At 37.0% G+C, this 18,189-nt stretch overlaps 1 protein-coding gene across 2 annotated transcripts in view; it reads left to right on the forward strand.

Annotated features, from left to right (window-relative positions):
* Positions 1-15,946: 15,946 nt before the first annotated feature.
* Positions 15,947-18,189, forward strand: part of LOC131053482 (uncharacterized) — a 63,481-nt gene continuing 61,238 nt past the window's right edge. For both annotated transcript variants that reach the window (XM_057988105.1, XM_057988106.1), the window contains exon 1: positions 15,947-16,072. The gene's annotated coding sequence lies outside the window, so the exon portion shown is untranslated. The remainder of the gene's footprint in view (positions 16,073-18,189) is intronic.

The following is an 18,189-nucleotide window of genomic DNA, read 5'->3' on the forward strand; positions in this document are numbered from 1 at the left end:
CAAGGACATCATTGGAAAAAGGCTTGGCGATAAAAAAGGTCCTAATTGAGCAAGGAGTCATCAAAATATTCAAAGAAAACAAAGAGGACTTTAAAGGAAAAGACAAGCCAAGATTTTGGAATAAAAACAAGAACACAGTCAATGATGGTGTTGTTGATGTCAATACAGTATGACCCAAAATCATTTTTTCTAGATCAAAGCTCTACAAACAATTAATTGAATACTCAAACAAATTCCAAATCATGAAGGAAGTACACCCCATTGGGAGAACCACTTGAGTCAGTTTTCAAAAAGCTAGTGGCAAACAAGATAATCACAATTCCAGATTTGCCTCCATATGAGCCAAAGGTTAAACCAAATTGGTGGAATGATGATGAATATTGTGAATTTCATAAGAGCAAGGGCCACAAGATAGGAAATTGCCATCGACTGAAGAACATCATACAAGATCTTATTGATAGAGGTGACATTGAGATTGAAGGACACTCATCCAATCAAGAACATGAAATGTTTAAGGAACCATTCCCAAAACATGACAAGGGAAAAGCTAAAACCACAGATGATCAAACCAACTATACCAGAGCATCTTATAACTATGATTCAACTGTCAATCACATTTCGATGGATAATTATGTCTCTACCATTATCATCAAACACAAAACACCTAAAAATTCTACCCAAAGACCCAAGATTGTCCTAAAAGGCATTGGATCTTCTTTCGAACCTACCTCTGAATGTAATGTTACAACTCGTAGAGGTAAATTCACTTTGCAAGGTGCTCCAGCTAAAAATACCACTTCCTCATCGACCAATCCTAAGTATGACCTTGTAGAACAGTTAGGGAAGACACCTGCGCTTATCTCAATCCTTGAGCTCTTATGCATATCCCCCGCACATAAAGCCATTCTTGACAAAATCTTGAGAGATACTATTGTCCCTACTGATCTGAATGTGGACCAGTTTCAAGCCATGGTGGGATACCTTTTCGTTCCACACTCCCTTACATTCACAAAAGCCGATGACGCCTCTGTAAGTCAGCCACATAATGCACCACTACACATTGAAGCCTTCATACACAAACATCAAATAAAATGAGTCTTGACAGATGGAGGAGCAGGTCTAAACATTTGTACATTGAGCACTATTAAACAATTGGGATATTCTGATAAAGTAGTGAATTCTACAAACAAAATTACCATCAAAGCATATGATGATGAGGAACGTTCATCCAAAGGCACAATCACCTTACCTCTCAGAGTTTGGCCAGTTATAAAGGATGTGGTTTGTCAAGTCCTCGACCTGGATCTCACATACAATATATTGCTAGGACATCCATGGATTCATGAAATGAGCGCAATCCCATCTACATATCATCGATGTATCAAGTTTCCACACAATGGAGTTGAAGTGACTGTCAAAGCTGACCCAAATACATTCATATATTGCAACAATCTATGACCTAGATCAGAAATAACAATCCCAGTCAATCGAGAAGCTATTCCTTCATTAGCATATGTGGATCCAGAATCGTTAAAAGCTTCAACATCAAAACAAACGAAGCTAAAAGAAAAGTTCAATTTTAAAGACCTGGGATGTGGTGAGTATATCTTTCATGCTGATCAACTCCCACTATCTCCTAAGGTATTCAGTCAACATGAACAATCTATAAACAATTTGCAAGGAATTGGGTGTGAACCACCTAGTGTTGTGGCTACTAAGTCTGAATGTAAATCTCCTCTAGTGGTGCAAGCATCTCTTGATATCAATAATCCTAAAAGTGGTTCCAACAAAGAATCTATTGAGCATATCACCAACCCTCTTGAGAACTCATATAGCTTTACCATTTCATCCACTCATTCCATTTCCACTCCACTTCCAGACTTGGATCATCAAGAATCACAAAAGCCCTCACTTATTGGGGATCAAAAATAAAGCTACGAAAAGAAAAATCTAAAAGTCAAAAATAAAGAAAAGTCCTTTAGTTCAAATCAAAATCAAAAGCTATTGGACTCTGCAAAAATCAAGGTCAAGGATAAAAATCCTATGAAAGAAAAAGAACAAGAGTTGATCTCCCCTAATACCAAAATAACTGGGGGCAAAATTTCTACAATTTTAAGTCAAAAAGCATACTTGTTGATCCTAAGTCTCCATCATGCTATCCTACTTTCACTTCTTTTTGCAATCATAAGCCTTGATCACTCATTCACTTGTTCCACACATCCTTTCCCTTCTGGCGATACATCATGGACCTTTAATGGGGCTTCCTTGAAGAACTTTGTTATCAGGGATGCCCAAACTTCTTCAGGAGACACACATATGGGCCTACATAGTTCACACACTAGTAATTCAATCTCAGTTCCTTTATCAAAGAAGATAGTCACTCGAGCTACACATCATTCAGTCAGGAACAATACAACTACAATCATAAGGTAAAGCCTCACACATTTGAGGTAGGTGACTTGGTTCTTAGATAAAATCCAAAAAATCAGCAAGACAGAGAGAAGAAGGGCAAGTTCGAACCAAACTGACTTGGTCCTTACATTATCATAGCAACATATGGATCTGGTGCATATCAGCTTTCAACTCCAGGTGATGAACCTTTGGAGGATCCTATCAACAACATGCACCTTTGTAGGTTTTACACATAGCTCTTCAGAGTATCTTAATTCAAAAATACAAAAAAATAAAAAAAAATATAAAAAATACAAAAAAATCATAAAACATAAAAAAATCGTTACTTGGTGAAAACCTAGCAAACGGGCACCTTGTGACACAACAAAAAAATTGAAAAATTAAAAAAAATAAAGAAAAACATTTCGTCCAACAGTGAAAACCACTTCGGTGGCACCCTAGGCAAGTACCATGGTGAAAACTGGGTCACCAGAGCCATGCATAGAGACATTGCTCCTCCCTCCTTCAGGATTCACTTTCATCCTTTCACTTTTTGAACACACTTATGATCTATCCATCCATAATAAAACTACCCATTCCCATCATGGCTTGTTATTGATCTACCTAAGATTTGTTAGCCATTCATAATAACCCCCTTTTCACCCTTTCCATCCATAATAAATCAGATCCTATCTATGGCTAAGGCTAATCCTAAGTCTAGAGATGGGTGTGGAACTGAGAGCATCACATGTTTTGAGGAGTACAGTTTCTTCCACTTTTCTTCAGTCTATCCGCGCACAATCTGCAATAAAGCAACACTTGCATCGCCAATCCACAATAAAGTTTTGTCTTCTCTGCAATAAAGTATCAGTTTCATGGATTCAGTCAGTTTCAGATGAGACACAGCAACAACAATGGACTTCAACAAATCAAATCTTTCAACAGACTCAGACAACATTATGGTTCAGTGCTATCTATCCTTTTGTGAAAGTAAACATTATGACCACAATCAAATAGACTTATACAAGTGACAAGAGACACTAAACTTGAGGACTACAATGGATGTTGGTGTCAAGTCTTGGTTTTCTTTTGATTTTTATCTTTTGGTGACATGTCTTTTAGCTTTTTCGGGATGTCTTTGACTAGAGATTCTATCTCCAGGATGTCTTTAACTGGAAAGGCGAGGATGGAGTATCGTCACCTATTTTTCTTTTGCTGTCTGTTGATTGTCTCTTAGTAATGCAATGACTTGTCCAAGGATATGAGGACACTATGAGTCTAGTATGAATTAGGGCATTCCTTGTTTGTGACTATCTTATCTCCATGCAAACAGGTACAATGACTTTCTGGGTCAAACATATGCCTCGATTGTCATAACCTATTTTTCCATAATAAAGCTCAATGATGATAATGCACAAGAAGCTCTTTTCACTTTCATATCTTCTACCTTCCATCCCCCTTTCTTGATTGACTTCCATCATCCTTCTTGAGTCTGTGTAGCCTGCTATCACATGACTAAGTACAATGACACACCAAAAATATTTGCATTTCATCTAGTTGCTCCTGCATTACCACATATTAAGCATTTCATACATACATATAGATATCACAATTGCATCACATCCTGCACACAACATATGTTAGCAATCTTATTTTCATCATGAAAATAATCATTTGCATTATCATATTCATTTGCATTTCATACATTCACATTTGCATTGGCATGACATATTAAAAACATAAAAGAATAAAAATATTACATTTCATCATGTACATATTTGCATCCATATCATAAGCATCACATAGAAGCAACATCACATAGGTACACATGCATATCGCTGCCATAAAGATGAATCATATCATATATATATAATCATAAGTGTCATGATACAATGATGTCAAAATACATATGGCTACAATCACCCAAAGGTGTCTACATCATCATACAAAAATGGTACAAAACTGATACATAAGGAGCCCTCTAAGGCTATGATGAACTCCCTCCCTCGAAGCTGCCTGGCCTCGACGGAGTTTGAGCTATGGAAGGACCCGTCCCAAGATCATCTCCTGGCTCCTGTGTCCTTTGCAGCCACCCCTCGTGTCACCCTATCCAAACAGAGGAACCCACTGATAACTCCTACCAACACTGCTGGTAGTGCTAATCATGTTCATGTCATGGTATCCCAAGCCACGTGTCCAGCCCTCATCTCCAATCCCAGATCCTAGAACACTCATCTCAGTGCATCCTTGTCTCTGTCTCGATCATAGGAAATCAACTCCCCATCGATCGGTATCCTCAGTATCCTATACACTATCATCTCACCCATCGGCAAATCAAAACTACAAGTCTCTAAGTGCCATCTCTCAGCCAACACAGTCAGCAATCCCATGTTCGCTCGAAACTCAGGCACATACAAAATATGTCGCAGGCCCATAGCCTGAACCAGTACTCTATCCTTAACTGTTAGCTCTGGTCGTAACCTCTGAGTCGATGGGAATCTCTCCCGTGACTCCAGCATAGGTGGGTACTCCTGCAGTCAAGCAAATCAACTGTGTCAGTCAAAGTGACACTCACTGTTCATCACAAAGTGTTGCTTCTATTCTAGTGACATTCACTATTCATCACAAAGTGTTGCTATTTATCCTAGTGGCACTCCCTGTTCTTCACAAAGTGCTGCTCATAATTGCACTCCTTGTTCATCACAAAGTGCTGCTCATAATTGCACTCCCTATTCATCACAAAGTGTTGCTCGTATTTGTACTCCCTGTACATCACAAAGTATTATGTCTTGGTACTCACTGTTACTCCCTGTTCATCACAAAGTATTATGTCTTGGTACTCACTGTTCATCACAAAGTGCCTTGATCTATCTTATCCTAGGGCCTCTTCTTGAGTGTATCCTCTTGAGTAGTTTCCTAATTGACAACGTATGCTATATCACAAAATTGTCAATCCTAGCCCTATCTGTAATCCTAGTCTTCCCTAAATGACCTACTTGAGTGCATCCTCTCAGCAGCTTATCTAATTGATAGTGTATGTTCATCACAGAACTATCGTTTTGACCTTGAAGACACAAAAGCGCTTACATATTGCACAAATGCACCTGCTCTGCACAAACTCACCTAAAATACACAAACGTGCCTTTGCTTTACACAAATGAGCCTTCTTTGCACAGACGTGCCCACATAGCACAAACACACCTGTACAACACAGATGCGCTCGCACTTGACATAGATGCCTTTTCATTCACAGACATGCCTGACACAAACACATACGTGCTTGGCCAACCTAGACATGCCTGACACCAGCACAGATGCGCCTCGACATTTTTTGAACTTGTTTGACATATTCTAAAATGCATTTATTGCACTACCTAGCATGCATTAATGACAACATTTATTGTGACAAAGTACAAAGAGGTTTTGTGGTACTTACCGGCTCTCTTGCATCTACTGGCCTCTGAAATCGGCAAACGCGATCGAACCTATACACCAATGCCATCGCTGCTAACTACTGTTGCTCTATTCTCTCTCTGCACTTTGATCTCTTGGATGTGTGGATGACAATGAGGATGTTTTCCCCTTGTGGTCTATCTTATAGACTACCTTAGCCCTATCCCTAACCATAGCCCTAGTCTCCCATGTCAATCTTCATTACCCCATAACTCTGTCACTCTATCCTATCCGGTCAATCCTTTCTAGCCTTTCTTTCTTATCGAGAGATTGTTTGCGATCTTTTCAGATATTTTCATCCAATCTCTCGAGGGGGCATACCATTCCCATCTTGGGGAAACTTTGTATCAGTTCATCTTATCTTCTTTGAAACAACGCGACAAGCTGCATTGTCTCAAAGAGGGGCAAAATGTAGACCTAAAATTGTCTAGTCTAATTAAATAAATATTTTATTTATTTAATTATTTTAGCCTAATTCTTCTATTAATTGAATAAATCTTTATTTATTTAATTAATTCATTTATCCTCTTCTAGCCTTATTTCCCATTTAAATAAATACATTTATTTATTTAAATGATCATTTTCCCTAAATTAAATAAATATCTTATTTATTTAATTGATCCCACTTCTTCTATTAATTAAATAAATCTTTATTTATTTAATTAATTCGTTAACCATTTCTACCCATGACACATGGCATTCATATCTTAATTCCTACACTACCTACCCTCTTATTATTTTATAATTTTCTTTACCTACCCTTTAATCATAGCCGACCATTTATTTTTTACAGCTCTCAATCTTATCCCTCCATTTCTTATAGTGTCTTCTATATAAGGAGATGCTTTCTTCATTATCAACCCTATGCATTCTAACTACCTAATGATTACTCGACTACACTATGCTTTGAACTTTCATATGCGATCCTACTTGCAACCACATTTCCATTCTTTGTTGAGCTCTTGTGCACATAAAATCTGAGAGAAAATATATCAAGTAAAATCAATGGAGATAGGAAGAATGGAGATTCAAACCCTATTGGACATGTGATGTTATAATCTTTGTGATTTCATTTGATTTGCATTGTCTTAGGTAATCTTCATATGTTATGGTGGATCTTTGTTGTTGTTAGGCTAGGGTTTTGTGGTTGAATTCGTTTAGTCTTTCAATATTGTTGTTTCCACTTTTCACCATATACAAAAATTATTATGATTTTTTCAATTACTGAGCTAATAAGAGTTTTAATAAAATAACTTTTTTTTAATTGTTATTTTTAATTTTATATTATATTATGGGTAGTAATTTTTTTTGAAAATGATATATTGTATATGGAAATTTTGAATTTAAATAGAATAAAATAATTTAAATAGTATAAAATAATTTAAATAGTATAGATTATGATTTTTTTTAAAAAATTTCTTTGCATTTTAAAATTATTATATCTAAATTTTAAATTTTTAAATAATTATTCCATTTAAAAAATTTAATAAGTTTTTTTAAAATTATTTAATTTAATTTTATATTATATTTTGATTAGTAATATTGTAAAACCGATTTTAAAGAAAATTTTGAATTTAAATAAAATAATATAGATTATATTTTTTTTTTTAAATTGACAAATTGATTGATGGTGAAACGCACAACAACTTAAATGAGTTTTTTTTTATATTATAGATTGAGAGACCAAAAAAGGTTTTATACAAATGAGTTCAGGGGAGGCAGGGCCTCAACTATTAAGAAGCGAAACCAAAAAGACTTGGACGAGTGTCATATACAGTGCACTACAAAAAATCTCAAAAATAAAGTTGTGTTTGCTATCATAAGGCACTAGTGGAGGATTTCATCTTGGTCCTCCAGCCATGTGGTCCACCCCTACAGTCCTTCCATCCAAACCACCTTCTTCCTTTCCATGATTTGTATGCACATGTCTATTCTATTGAAGGGGGGAGCTCTGGTATCTTGAAGCTCTTTAATCAGTTTCTTTACTGCACTCTCAAAGGCGATTTGATTTTCTGTGATCCTGGCCCATTCATACCCATCTTGCATCTCGTATATAAACATGGTGGCTCGACCTTCTTTGAGGAACCGTAGGAGTTTGTTTCATTCAACATTCATCAGGAAGCAAACCTGTACAACAATTTTGTAACATTTGAGTTTTTTAAAAAAACAAGTAAGTTCCTTAGCATTACCTTGGAACTTCTCATTTCTGAGTTTCCAAATAAACCAAAGGATAAAAGAAGACAAAATTTGCCAAATTAAGTTAGAATCCATTTTAAGATTATGGACGAAACCAGTAACTATATCATAAGTAAAGACATGTTCAGTAATAGATATTCCAAATATTAACCATATCTCCCTAGCAAAAGGGCAGTCAAGGAAAATGTGTCGAGTGGACTCAGGTTTATTGCAAACAGAGCAGAGATCAGATGCAACCACGTTATTCCTAATAGGCAATCTATTTAGTAAGAGCTGCCATCTGAAACACTTAATCTTAGGGGGGATGGGAAATTTCCAAAGGTTCTCAAATACTTTATACCAAGCGGTGGGCCTGTGGTGAACATTCCATAGGGTGTTAACATGGTCGATCACTGAGGTGTCCTGGTTAAGCAAGTTGTATATAACCTTGGCTTTAATTTTGGGGAGGGGGGAGCCATCCTTCCATAGGAATGAGAGGTACCTGTGCGCGTCAACATGAGTGTTCCTAAGAAGGTTGAGGGTCTTACAAGCATTCCTAATCATATTGTAGGTTCACTAATGTGAAGCAGGGAGATTATATTTACTACTAAGTTCCTCCCAGGTGATGAGGTTGTCATTTTCTAGGATATCCATAAGATACTTGACCCCCTTATTATGCCATAATCTAGCAGAACAGTGTTGGGTTAAGGCCAGAGGCTTATATTTATGGTAGAGGTTCCACCATATCGACCTTTCACCATGGAGAGTATTATCACAGTCAATGCTAGAATTGCCAATAAGTCTACGCACATGCTCCTAGGCTTTCCAGATGGACTTAAAGACCCAGGTGCCTTGGACAGACACAGAGAAACTACCAGCAAGTATATCACTGAGAGGGAGGGCTTTCCATGATTTGGCAGCCTTGGGGAATCCATTTTGAATGTTGTTTCTAACAAGAATCTTGAAAGGTTCTTGCCCATCTAGTGCATGAAATATCCACTTGGCGGCAAGGGAGATTCCTTGCATCTTTAGATCCTTAAGGCCCAAGCCTCCAAGTTTTTTGTCTAAGTGGCACCAAGCCCATTTGACCACATGGGCCTTTCTTTTGCCTTTACCATCAGACCAAAGGAAGCATCTGATAGCCTTTTGGATTTCAAGAATTTGGTAGTTGTTAAACATACAAACCAAAGAGTAGTAGATATTGTACGAGGAGAGGATTTTTTGACATACTTGAACCCTACCAGCTAGGGAGAGGATCCTATTATCCCACTTGTTGAGCTTTCTATCTATTTTCCATTTGAACCAGGTCCACATGTCTCGAAGAGAGGGAGATATAGAGAAGGGGATACCAAGATACCTAACTATTGTATTGGGTTCTCCCCATGAGTACCTAAATTGTTGTAGCTAGTCTGGTGGTTCATCTTTCCATCCAAGTAGGATAGATTTGGAGCTGGAGATCCAGGCTCCAAAGGCTTTACCTAAGGTGTCAAGTTTTAGATTGAGGGAATTGATTTTTTGCCTAGAGAGCTCCAGGAAGAGAGAGGTATCATCGGCAAATTGGATATTGAGCAATTCAGAGTCATCCGACATCACGATACCATGGACTTTAGGAGATAGAGTGTCATCTCTAAGGAGATAGAACAGGGCATCTAAGGCAATAACAAATAGAGAAGGGGCAAGAGGGCAGCCCTGCCTAATGGATCTAGAGAGAGGAATAGGTTGGGATAGGGTTTCATTAGCTTCAATCATGGTGGAGCATCTTTGAGGAGAATTCGGACATAGTCGCAGAATTCATTAGGGAAGCCAAAAGCCTGGAGCATCATGAGGATGAAGTCCCACTCGACCCTGTCATAGGATTTTTTAAAGTCAACAAGGAACATGGCAGAGTCCTGGTTAGAAGTTCTAGCCCATTCCATGGATTCCCAACTAGTGACAAGGTTTCCCAATATGTACCTGCCCTTAATGAATCCAGTTTGGGTAGAGAAAATGAATTTTGGAAGAATCTTTTCAAGGCGGGTAGCTAAGGCTTTGGCAAGAATTTTATAGGAGACGTTAAGGAGGGTGATTGGACTCTAGTTTTTAATAAGCGCTTTGTCCCCTTCTTTAGGGATGAGTTTAACAATACCTTTATTTATGAATTTCCCTAGGGTGCCATTTACAAGAGCTTCATTGTATATGTCATAGAGGTCATGTGTGACCCATTCAAGATTGGCTTTGTAGAATTCCGCAGGGAGTCCATCGGGGCCAGGGGCCTTATTATCCTTGAGGGCCTTAATGGCATCAATAATTTCTTGTATAGAGATCCTGGCACTAAGGAGAAGAGCATCATCCTTAGAGATTATTTTAGGGATGATGGTACTACATTTGTGTCGAGCCTCTTTTGAGGCTTCATTATCTTCTGAGGTAAAGAGAGTCCTATAGAACATTTCGAAGGCCTCTTTGATATCATTGAGATCCAAGAGTTCCTTGTTGTCTATAGTTATTCTATCAATTTTTTCTCTATTCTGATTCTTCTTAAGGAGGTTAAAGAAGATTTGGCAGCCTTTATCTCCAAATTGGAGCCAGTGGTTATGAGCTCTAATGAAGGCTCCCCTGATTTTGACCTGCTGGTGCTTTCTGATGATATCTCTGGCTTTAGAGACAAGCTTGGCCAAGGTAGGGGAGGAGGGATGAGTTTGGATATCTTGTTCTAAGGAGTGGAGGCGATGGGTGAGAGTTTTTTCAATGGCTTTAGAGTCCTTGGCTTTCTTTTAGCCAATAGTTTGGAGAATTTTCTGCCAGGAGGAGACATTCCTTGTCCATCTAAGGGTGCAAGATTAGGGAAGCTGAGGCTGAACGTTGAAGATCCTAACCACCTTAATGGCACCTAGGACATCTCTATCTTTGAGGAGGGAGGTGTTGAGAATAAATTTATTACTACAGGAGCTGCTGATAGGGATAGCGTTTCTAGTGTTAATGACCACCAGGATAGGAAAATGGTCATAAAGGGTAACAGGCAGGACAACAACTGCACTGCCCAAGTGGTTAGGGGAGAAGGAGAAGAAGTCATTATTAACATAAAATCTGTCTAGTCTGGAGTAGATGTGATTGGGGCCTTGTTGAAAGTTGCACCAGGTGTACCATAGGTCAGAGGCAGTAGTTTTAGTGCCCTCAAGGGGGTCAAATAACTGGAGTTTTTGTTTAAATTTGTCCCAGTGAGGTTTTTCTGAATTCTTCCATTCAAAAGGAAGTCCCCCAGCCTTGTCATCTTGATGCTCAGTCATATTGAAGTCTCCATCCACTATCCAGGGGATACTTGGGAGGGATGTTAGCCAAATCCAAAGGGACACTCTTTCCTTGTAGTCATTAGGTGCATATATGGAGCATATGCCAAAGCTGGAGCCCCTAATATCTAGGGTAGCCCAGGCTGCTCTATTACATGGGGAGATCCCTTTATCCCTAATGTTGCTTGCCCACTTAGGGGCAATAAGAAGGCCAACTCCCCCCTTTCCTTTCAGGTTCTTGGTGTAGATTTTGATTACATCTCTCCAGATAAAGTCAAGTGAATTGTCAAGATGGAATCCGAAGGATTTAAGTTCTTGCAGCATCAAGAAATCTAAGTTCTTGTGATGGCTCAGAGAACTTTTGATGACAAACTTCCTATCAGGCGACTCAAGGCCTCTAATATTCCAAGAGATATATTTCATTAGGGAGGAGGGTTAAGAGGGTCAACTAGGGAGACCGCATGGATCTCTAGATTTCTTCTTATTCTTGGAGCCCATAGGCCTACCTTTCTTCTTAGCCAAGGAGGATCCTTTCATAAGGTCGCCCTCGTCTTCACTAACTTCGGATGGTTCAGTCCTAGTAAGTGTATTTCCTCCTATGTTGGACCTAGACATTTGGGAGTTTGGAAAGCCAAGGAGCATTGTGCTAGACCTGATTTCCTCTAGACCCTTATTGGCATAGATTACTTCAATAACATGATTATCCTCTAACTCTTTGAGCATAGAAGCTGTCAAGGGGTTGGTGATGTTAACTTCAGGGGTAAGCCCTGCAAGTGATGAGGAATCCGAGTTCTTGGGAGTTTCAGACCTGAGCATCAAAATTGTAGGGTTATCACTGGTGCTAGCATCATCAACACCTCGACTAGGGTTCTCAAGTTTTTAAACCATTTTTTTAACTACAGAGTTAGCCAGGGTTTGAGAGGTAGTGGGTGTGCTAATAATTGTAGGGAGAGGGTAATCGCAATTGCCCATTAATTGGCTGATAGTTGGGATAGTAGGTTGGATTTGATTCAGGGTGTTCAGGTTGTTAATTTTCCTCCTTCGTTTTCTAGAGGTGACCAACTGAAAACAGCCAGAGGGCAATTCTGCAGAACCTTCTGGTGGGTCAGAGGTAGGGCCGAGGGGATCAGAGACAAGGGGCGTGTGATCAATATGCATGGGTTTTAATTCTGTCGATTTGGTGATGAGAATAGCATCTTCTTCGTTAACAGGGAGTGGGGTGGATGAATCTTGATTAATCTTGGTTCTAGGGTTTGAGGATGCATCGGTTAAATTAATGTTGGGTTTTTGTTTTCTGCGATTAATGATTGGGCAATTTTTCTGAAGATGCCCTTCTTTCTTGCATAGAAAGCATGCATTTAAGCCTCCAAGCATTTCAATAGGGCAGACAAAAGTTTCTTCATTGATGTTTAGGGGTAGAGATGGTGGGATATCAATCCTTGGCTTAATCGATACAAGCATTTTGGCATCCAAGTTAGGTACCAGGTGGGTCATTTCATCAATACAGAGTGTTTTTCCAAAAGGCTCCATTAACTGGGGGAGAAAATGCCAGATAAAGGGAGGGATATCTTTGAGGATGACCCATCTGGGGGAAGACAGTGCGAGAACCTCTTCACCAACTGCCTCTGGAGACTAAGCTAGGGCATGGAAGGAAGTATTCCCAACTATCCAATATTGATGCTTTAGTGCCTCACTTTGAGCCTCGTGAGTGTTAAAGAAGATAAGGTAAAGACCCTTTTGAATTTGTCTGCAGAATGATATTCTAAGCCCTAGTTTTAAATTCCAGAGGTTATGAAACCAATTGTCTAAGAATTTCCTAGGTGGACATTTCTCAATATCAATACACACAAAGAAAATGGCCGTATTACTTAACCTAGCCTTTTTCAAAGCAATTTCAGCCAACATTTTAGTATTTGGCGAGATGCAGAAGGAATCCGAAGTAGTGCTATGGCTCTTACCTTCCTCACCAGATCATTCGTTACCAGAAGCCTTAGAAAATCGCGTGTTAGGGTTGATTCCATTTGCAGGCAGGGCGACGGTTTTGGCGAAGGATTTTTTCAGAGGAGTTTTAGCTTAAGCTATGGATTTAGGACCATTAATTGCACCACCATCCGACTCTGTCTCCATAGGGAACCAAGGTTTAAGTTGCACAAGCGATCAAGTAGGTGGGGGTGCTAAGAATTAAATGAAGGCTAGCGAAATAAATTTGTAGAATTTAAAGAGAATCAGAAAAGAGATTAGTAGAGAAAGGATTTCAAACGGGGTGGAGGAGATTTAACCCCTCCATAGAGATGCTGAGGTGTCCACGTCACTAAGGTCGCCTCGAACAGTCCGCATACAGCTAGGTTTAGAGTTCGCAAACCCCGAGATTCGTAGTCGCCGAAATTCACAGTCCTATCGAAATTCGCAATCCTATCAAAATTCGCAGTCCTCTCCAATCAAATTAAAAATGTTTTTGATCCAACTTAAATGAGTTTCATTTTTATTGACGAAGAATCTTACATTTGTCTTTAAGTCTAATACGCCTCTCGGAAATAAAAATGTTTTAATTAAATAATGTAGTAATAATATTGTAAAACCAAATTTAAAGCAAAATTTAAATTTAAACAAAATTAAATAATTTAAATAATATAGATTATTTAAAAATATTTCATACTTTCATATAAAGTTGGAAAAATTAAAAATTTAGAAACTATCCATTTTTTTAATTTTTGCTTTTTTACACAAATAAGAAAATGTGGTGCTACTATATATTAAAATTAATAATATTAAATAATAGAGTAATTTAATTTCTTACTATTTTATTTAAATAATATAATATTAATATATCTCATTTTATAATATTATCATAAAAAAATTTATGAATTTTTTTTTTTAATATTATCATAAAAAATTATCATAAATATTTTTTAAATATCAGTTTAGAAACTTACTTTAATTAAGTTGATTTTTAGGAAGATATCTTTATAAGAATTTATTATTTAATATTTAAAAAATACTTTTTTAGAAGGATACATTTATCCACATCATTCTTATGTTTTTTCAATATAACATAACTAATAATAATAAAGAAAATTAGAAAGATCTTTTTTTGGAAAGAAAAAAAATTGCATTTAAAACTCATTAAATTTGATAATAATAAAGAAAATATATATTTTTTACTTTACAAACATAAAATCTTTATGTTTAAAAATTATATAATCTAATAATGTAAAGAAAATTAAATGTTTTTTTTCTTTGGAAACAAAATAGCTTTGTATTTAAAAATTATAAAATCTAATAATAATAAAGAAGTCATTTTTTTATTGACATGAAATTTTGAATTAGTAATATAGATAATGTTTTCTTTAATATAGATAATACTTTTTTTTAATTAACAAATTGGTTGACAATCAAATGTACGTCAACTTAAATGACTTTTGTTTTTATTAACGAAAAATCTTACATGCCTAATACACCTCTCAGCATAATTAAATCATTTTAAATAAAAATTAAACCTATCCTATAGAATTGTTACTCAAAATGTTTAATTTTATAAAATGATTGTTTGAAATAATTGAAAAATTAAATTTAATAAATATATTAATATTAAATTTAATAAATACATTAGTATTAATATCTCATAGATTACAGAAACTTAATGTCTTCTAAAAATAAATTAATATTGTGATAGAAACTAATAATATAATTATATAATAAAAAAAAAAATCAAATCTTAATTCAAACTTATTGAAAATACAATTGAAATTACTCTCTCTATTTACTTCAAATCTTTCTAACAAATAACGGACATCTCAAATGACAATCGCATGGAAAAAACGTTGAATTAAAAACAACAGTATCGAAAAAAACAATTGAAATTATGACCGCTATTTATTTCCATTCTTATCTATCAATTTGTGGGGACAAGAATAAACGTCTAAAAAGACATTTCACGTGAAAATAATTAAACTAAAAAGGACATGGTTAAAGAAAGGGTGAAGATGAAAAAGACTTTAGCGACCATTCATTATAATGTGTGTGTCTCTCTCTTGTTGCGTAGAGACACAAATCCATTCATACGTAACTAAAGACAAGAGATTGGATACGTAAGCAGACATGTCACTAATGTGGCAATGTATGGTAATCCCTACACACTTTTCTCGCCTCCTTCCTTTATTTTATTTAGACTTGTTTTCTTACCCCCTCCTACGGCACAGTCACTAAATGTCTGAAAAGGACTGGAGATGGCACGGAAGGTTTGATTGGACGGGGCGGTCACGTCATCACATGGGGGGCATGGCATGGCATGGGGCGGGCCGTTTTGTCCGCTGCGTAGCCATTGCCCTAGGTGGGTAGACAGTACCATAAAATATAACTCACATTGTTGAGAGTTGTGCAAATGTCGCTGTCATACAGTCATTGATGGGGGTTAACTTTTCTAATCAATGGTCAATATCGCGTAAGTACCGATCGGTACTTACGCGATATTGACCATTGATTAGAAAAGTTAATCCCCATCAATGACTGTATGACAGATCGGTACTTAGGCGATATTGACCATTGATTAGAAAAGTTAACCCCCATCAATGACTGTATGACAGCGACATTTGCACAACTCTCAACAATGTGAGTTATATTTTATGGTACTGTCTACCCACCTAGCTAGTGCCATAAAGTGTGCAGTTTTATACATAGTTCTCTAGGCCCGAGAAGTTTAGCATCGTAAGCTTTCTGTTGCCAACACTGGGAATGTGATGAAAGCGTTCGGTAGGCTGGAAGGGATTCAGATGCAGTAAGCTTGAATTCAGGTAAATGCATATTCGTGAATCTGTTTTATTTACAGTCTATCAATGAATCCTACTCTTTTATGAAGTTTCGAAGGCTATTCCTTTGTCTATTTGATTTGTATTAGATCTATTTTAGCCTATAAGTGTTTGTGATTACATATTTTTACAAAAAGGTTATCTGGGTTTTGAATCGGAAGCGATTAGGCTTGTAAAGTGGTATGAGCGTCAATCTTGCTATGTACAGTAAATTTCCAAAGCTTTTCTTGTAATACCTTTTTTAAGTAGCATTTACTACATCCTTTAAGACATCGCCATGGGATTATTGTCCAAAATGAATTGTGTTGTTATGCTGAGGTTCCGTCCGTCATTGATGGCAGAGGTCCAAGAATGACTACAAAAAGACTTCTTCCAAGCGTTGAGTTTGTTGACATGAACGGTATAGGAATAATATTATACAACTAATGTAGTGTAATTTCACTATACTCTTGACAAACGCAAATAAAAACGAGACACTACAAAGTATCTGCAGTAAAAACTGCATGAAATAACTAGCAACTGTGAGATTAAAGAATAGACCAGTGAAAACTATTTTCTGTTATTGCAGCTCTGTTACTGCATGAAATAACTAGCAACTGTGAGATTAAAGAATAGACCAGTGAAAACTATTTTCTGTTATTGCAGCTCTGTTACTGCATGAAATAACTAGCAACTATGAGACTAAAGAATAGACCAGCCAAAACTATCTGCTGTTATTGCAGCTCTGTAACGTGAGTTTTTTTCCTGCTGTTGCAGCTTTATAATTTTATTTTCTTAATTCAATTATAAAACAACCGCAAATAAACAACTGCAAAACGGACCAGCAGAGACTACAACTACAGATGCAACAAAAGCTGCAAGAAAAACAATGAACCATATTTCAGAGAGGATATTCCGCTTTCCTAGGGGTTTCATTCTTGTATTTGTTTTGTTTAAGCTATTTTTCATGAAATCGAGTTTGTCACTATCTATCTACAGTCCAGGGTTGGACACTTAATGTGGGCCCCTCAAAATTGCAATCCAATTGTAACCCCATTTACCGTTCTTCCACATTGCAGAAAATTGTCAGACGTATTTAATATTTAACTATTAAGTCTTGCGTTTAGAGGTTTTATTTTTAGCCGATAGGCTTGTATTACGTGGGCTTTGCCCACCGGAAATGTCTCACGCTCAGCCAGAAAAATCTGATGCCGTGCGTGCGGGAAAGTCACGCTGAAAAATTCGTTTCCACCGTTTTTCGTCATCCGTCTGCATTGAAAATTCCTCTTCTCAAGAAGTCGTGTGAGATCTGCATGCTTTCTTGTTTTTTTCTTCTCCCGACTATTAAAGACTTGAAACAAGCGAAGAACTTTATGTAATAATTTTCATATAAGCGAATCTATTGTTTAGATTTCCTTGTGTTTTTTAAAGTCTGTAATTGCTGCTGCTGTGTGAATGTGTTCACATTCATCTCTGGAGTAAGCATAAAGACCGGGAGCCAGGAATAGCGGTTCACTTGAATTGTTAACCAATCGGTCTACAGATCGACTCCCGTCAACTGCGGGGGCCGGTAATAATCAAAATAATGACCTGTTCCTGCTGCTCATTTTGCTCATGGCTGGTGCATCACCTCAGCGTTGTTTGCAGTGACAAATTCAAAGATGTGCTTTTTTTGTTTGTTCTTTTTATTTCTTTATTTTTTGGATTCCATACGTCTTTTGTGGCGAAATAAGATTTTCTTTCGTGAGAAATTTGCAAGCAGTTGTTTCCTTTGCGAGATTATGTAAAGGTAAATCTGAATGGTCAGTTTCAGTGGTAAAATAGTTATGTGTTGCACAAAGATTTGAGTAAACATAACTGTCTGCCTAAAATACATGTTTAACGCTCGCCTATTGTAAGATCGAGGGCGGGGATGGACAAGTTTTTGTGATGAAGCATTTTTTGGGATTCTGTTTTTCTATAGAGGGGCTTGCAGCTTAAATTTGACTTTCGAACCCTTAGGCAAATGAAAAGCACATAAAAGAAGAATTAATATACTAAAGTAGACCGTGATGTTATAAGAGTCGTAAATCGATTTAAAAAGAACATGAAAAGCAGGAAAAGGAAGTAAGTAATTTATAAGA

The sequence above is a fragment of the Cryptomeria japonica genome, chromosome 4, assembly GCF_030272615.1.
Source record: "Cryptomeria japonica chromosome 4, Sugi_1.0, whole genome shotgun sequence".
NCBI classification, from domain to species: Eukaryota; Viridiplantae; Streptophyta; class Pinopsida; order Cupressales; family Cupressaceae; genus Cryptomeria; species Cryptomeria japonica.